Source organism: Artibeus jamaicensis, unplaced genomic scaffold, assembly GCF_021234435.1.
Source record: "Artibeus jamaicensis isolate MK-2021 breed Jamaican fruit bat unplaced genomic scaffold, CSHL_Jam_final contig_384, whole genome shotgun sequence".
NCBI lineage: Eukaryota > Metazoa > Chordata > Mammalia > Chiroptera > Phyllostomidae > Artibeus > Artibeus jamaicensis.
The window spans coordinates 19,879,819-19,885,470 of NW_026521810.1; the positions used below are offsets into that span (position 1 = coordinate 19,879,819).

The following is a 5,652-nucleotide window of genomic DNA, read 5'->3' on the forward strand; positions in this document are numbered from 1 at the left end:
CCCAAATTATAACCAGCTTATGTTTTTCTCCACAATCAGAATAGTTTATGTTTCCTATACATAGCACAATAGTTTTCAGTTTACAGTGAATCAGAATCACTTGGAGGTAATTCATTGGCCCTAACCCCAGAGACTGAATAAAAGTTCTGAGTTGAAACCAAGAAAAGTGCATTTAATAAACATCGCAAATGTCTTAACCCTGATAGCTACAGCGCTTCAAGAAAAACTGTTAATGTAAGAGACACCTAATAAATACTTGTCGAGAGAATAATGACTACACACATGATTAAACCTCTTTGAAATATTCTTCCCAATCTCTTTTCCCATTGATGCTGTGCTGCCCTTTGCATTCCATTTCACCCATGTCTACATTCTGAATGCATCAGAATGTGCAGAGAAAGCTCCACTATTAATAAACATGATATATCAAATTGTGGGCAAGGTGAACCGGTTAATATTGCTAAGAGGAATTTTCATTTGGCATATCATGACTTTTAGTATAGCACTGATATTAAGTGATCTTTGACAGTAATTTGACTCTGCCAATTGTAGTTTTTTCCTTTGTTTCATTGGCTTACAACAAAGTTAACACACCATACATCATGAGTAGTGGCAGGGGCATGGCAGTGTCTGCTTTGTATAAAATCGTGAACAGGTAAAGAGAGTGTGAGGGAGGTGAGAAGCTAATGAGACATCAGAAAGTATAGAAATTCTCCTTAAAAAGTCATGTGAAAGACCACTGTGTATGGAGAAGACAGAGTAATTAATGCTAAACTAAAGTATTTTTGCCTCAATTTACCTCAATATTTAAGTAAAAGTATTTTGGGAGCGTTATGACCCAGGCAATTAACATTATGCATGCCCTAGTTACCTGTAAGTAGAAACATGGAAACATGGACACCAAGCCATATGTTTTAGCTCAGGCCATAGTGTGTGAAATGTTGAGGGAATTAGCAGGAGAATTGCAAGCATCAAGTTCCTAGTGCTGTTGTCTACCCATCTTGGTAGCCCTCTAAGTCTCTCTTGCTCCAGTGGATAACTTTCCCTTTTTTTTTCTTTTTTGCTCCCTCCCTCCACCCTCCTCCAAGCACTCTCCCCTGAGAACTGTCAGCCTGCTCTCTCTGTCTCTATTGCGCTTGTTAGTTCAATTCGTTCATTAGATTCCAAAGTGTCCATTAATAGACAAGTGGATGAAACAGCTATGGTACCTTTATACAGTGGAATACTACTCAGCTGTAAAGAAGAAGAAAAAGAAGAAGAAGAAGAAGAAGAAGAAGAAGAAGAAGAAGAAGAAGAAGAAGAAGGAGAAGGAGAAGGAGAAGGAGAAGGAGAAGGAGAAGGAGAAGGAGAAGGAGAAGAAGGAGAAGAAGGAGAAGAAGGAGAAGAAGGAGAAGAAGGAGAAGAAGGAGAAGAAGGAGAAGAAGGAGAAGAAGAAGAGAAAGAAAGAAAATTTTACTCTTTGTGACAGCGTGGATGGACCTAGAGAACATAATGTTAAGTGAAATAAGCCAGTCAGAGAAAGAAAACTTATTCTTTTCTGAAAATGTAGGTTTCGGGGAGGTCTGTGATGAATTCTGCCCTCAGATTTTGCTCTTTGTTTATATTAGAGCCATGTGCTGAAATCAAGAAACTGTTTTTCCACAACAGTGCAGGCACTTTCCAGACTCTGCGATTTTGATCAGATTATTCAACAACCATTCTAAGCCTCAGTTTTCCCATCTGAAAAATGGATTAATATCTACTATATAGGGTTATTATGAAGAATAAATGAGATGATACAAGCAAATGAATAAACATGGTGTCTAAAAAATAACATACTCATTAATAGAATACTTACATTTATATATCGCTTCTCCGCCTTTTGGCTAAGATCAAGTGTAGTATCTGTTCTTATCAGAATATTTACATTTATAGGAGTCCAAATGAACAGTTTACCATTTTTGTATATTGGTTCTATGAATGGGATTCATATTGTGCTATTGTGACATTTTTTAACTTTTTTTATTGATTATGCCATTACATTTGTTCTATTTCCCCTCCTCCATTCCCCTCCACCCTGCACACCCCTCTCCCACCACTCTCCCCCCTTTAGTTCATGAACACATGTCTCAAGTTCTTTAGATTCTATATTTCCCCTACTATTCTTACCCTCCCCTTATCTATTTTCTATCTACCATCTATGCTACTTATTTTCTGTACCTTCTCCCCCCTTCTCCTTCTCCCACTCCCCTGTTGCTCACCCTCCATGTGATCTTCCTTTCTATGGTTCACTCCTGATCTAGCTGTCCTCTTAGTTTGCTTTTGTTTTAGGTGTGGTTGTTAATAACTGTGAGTTTGCTGTCCTTTCACTGTCCATCTTTTTTATCTTCTTTTTCTTAGGTAAGTCCCTTTAACATTTCATATAATAAGGGCTTGGTGATGATGAACTCCTTGAATTTGATCTTATCTGAGAAGCACTTTATCTGTCCTATTCTAAATGAAAACTTTGCTGGATAGAGCAATCTTGGTTGTAGGTCTTTGGTTTTCATGACTTGGAATACTTCTTTCCAGCCCCTTCTTTCCTGTAAGGTTTCTTTTGAGAAATTTGCTGACAGTCTGATGGGCACTCCTTTGTAGGTGACTGTCCCCTTAGCTCTTGCTGCTTCTAGAATTCTCTCTTTCATTTTAATCTTGGCTAATGTAATTATGATGTGCCTTAGTGTGTTCCTTCTCGGGTCCAACTTCTTTGGGACTCTCTGAGCTTCCTGGATTTCCTGAAAGTCTATTTCCTTTGCCAGATTGGGGAAATTCTCCTTTATTATTTGTTCAAATAAGTGTTCCACTTGTGGGTGTTCCTCTTCTCCTTCTGGTACCCCTATAATTCAGATTTGGAATGTTTAAAGATGTCCTGGAGGTTCCTAAGCCTCTCCTTATTTTTTTAAATTCTTGTTTCTTCATCCTTTTCTGTTTGGTCATTTTTTTCCTCTTTCTGGTCCATTTCTTTGAGTTGAGTCCCAGTTTCCTTTCCATTACTATTGGTTTCCTGTGCATTTCCATTCATTTCAATTAGTTTAGCCTTCATATACTCCTCTAATTTGTGACTAAAATCAACCAGTTCTGTGAGGATCCTGATCACCAGTGTTTTGAACCGTGCATCTGAAAGTTTGGCTATTTCTACATCACTTAGATTTATTGGCTCTGGGGCTCTGAGTTTTTCTTGAGCCTTGTTTTGATCCCTTTTTGCCTGTTACGTTGGAGGAGAGGCACCTTGGTGTTTACTAGGGCGGGGCCACCCAGGTCGCTGGTTTGTGACTCAGTACGTGGGGGCGGGGTCAGAGAGGCAGCAATGGCGGGTCCCAGTCCACCTCACTGCTCGCCCCAGCCTGCTTATCCGAGCGCAAATGTGCAGGTCTGCCGCCCTGTGCCAGTCACTGGGGCCTGCGAGATCTGTCTCAACGCTCGCCTCTTCACTGGTTTATCTGCGTGCAAATGTGCGACTGACTGCAGACAGCCAGCAGCGCCTCTTCCCTGGGTTCCACCCGTAGCTACCCGCACCTGGGATCTGCGCCCCTGGCTGCCTGTGCACCACCCGGATCTTTTTTGCCCGACTGGCACCACTGCTGGTTTCACCCCTCTCACCGGTTTAGCTGAGTGGTACGTTGTGTCTGGACTCCATATTTGATTTTCTGTGTGATTTGGTTATGTTTATTATTGTTAAATATTGTTGTTTTTAGATTTGGTTGTGCAAGGATGAAAAGTATTCCCACCTGCGCCTCCATCTTGGTGGAAGTCCTACCTGTGACATTTTATGAATGTATCCTGGCTGTAACTTGAGCCAGCTATACCTTCCTCAGTACCTGTTTCTCTGCTCTATCCATACAAGTTCTTCTAGTGACCACTGTTCCATGTATAGATTCTGGCTGAAATGGGCTGTGGCAAGTATATTCTCCATAATGAGGACCCCACCAGCTAGGCAGTGGTCATTGTGAATGGCATACTTGTTCCCCTTCCCATATATGATATATTTTGCACACATTACCCAAATTACCTTATTTAATCCTTGCAAAAATTTACATGACTATATATCTATATCTATATTTATGTTTATGTAGTTATTATAGGTAGCTAGAGAGATAAAAAGATAGATGACAGATACATAGATAGATAGTAGTTGGGACACCGGTTCTGGGAGAGGTTACACAACTTGACAAAAATTACACAGTTAAAAAGATATTGAAAAATATCTAGCCTGGTTCTCTCTATCAAATACAAAATTGATTTTTTCTTTCTTTTTCTATTTATATTATGCTTGATCAGATTTTGAACTGAGCTTTAAGAGAAATGACTGAAAGGACTAAGAGAAAAAACATTCCTGGTTGAGGCATTGGAGTATTTAGTTAACTTTTTTGTTAGGGTCCTATTGTGTTGTATCATTGCTTCAGTGTGTTCTTGTATAATTTAGGACCTATTGTACCAAACTTTTCCAAAAAGAAAAAAAACAAGTCAAGGTGAGACTTTTCACAGTTATTTAGAGATTGTGCTATCACTGAATTTAAGCCTGTGAATAGAAAATGTCAAGCATTGAAACAATAATTCCCACTAGGGAAAAAAATCAATTTATTTTACATGAGCATCAAATGATTCTTGCACTGAAATAAAAAATGAATTCCAATAACATCATTACCTTGCTTTCTGATGATAATGCCACCCATTGCAGATAATCAGTGCAGACATCTCTGAGGCCACTACAGAAAGAGCTGTGCAGGTCGGGTTCCTTTAACAAACATGACGTAGGACTTCCCCTGTGGGCAATGTGTTTGCTGGAAAAAAGAGTAGAAGGGAGCTGAGTTTCGAAGCAGCGTCCTAGGACTGGCAACTTGCAACAAAAAATAAAGACAGAACTCAGACCCAGAAGCAAAGGAGGTTGAAGACTGGAGTCCTGGGAGTGCCCAGGAACCTCACCGGTCCTGGGTCTAAAATTCCAACTACCTACATGGCACACTGCTCATCTGTTTACTGTATCAATTTATGACTCAGATTATAAGACACAGAAGGCAAGCGTGGTTAACATTAACAAATACACATTAGAAAGTTAGATGAAGGTTAAAGGAACAGCTGAAATATTGAGTCCAGAAAAATGAGGACAGTGAAGCAACGGGATTTTTGGTAGCAAAAAAGTAATGGTTTGTTCCTTCAGGCCACTGTTATAGAGGTCAGGTCAATATTAATGCTTGTCATTCTTTTTTTCATAATCCAAATGTATGAGAGAATGTCCAGCTGACCTAGACAGGATCATGTGCCTGCCGTTGTGACCAGAAAGAAGACACCTCGATCTATAGCCTATCAAGATTGCCCATAGTGGAAAACTTGTATCTGGGACAGGTAAATCAATATGCTATTTCCAGAAGAAGCTGTAACAATAAAGGGCACAGGAAACAACCCACTTTAGACTGTACACTTTAATTTCTGAGGGTTGTACATAGTCAGTTCTTCCAAAGCAGAGTCCAGACCACAGAGGTATTCCGTAGACCAGACACTTTCCACACCTGGAGTGAAAAAAAAGTTAACTATTTCTCCAAAACACATCATGTTTATGGATACTTTATATTTTTATGTTTAAACCTTTATTTCTTTCTTATAATTATATATGTACATATATATATATAATTTTAA

At 39.3% G+C, this 5,652-nt stretch overlaps 1 pseudogene; it reads left to right on the top strand.

The window, feature by feature from the left end:
* Positions 1-1,845: 1,845 nt before the first annotated feature.
* On the top strand, positions 1,846-1,971 carry LOC128627330 (uncharacterized; annotated as a pseudogene).
* Positions 1,972-5,652: the final 3,681 nt, after the last annotated feature.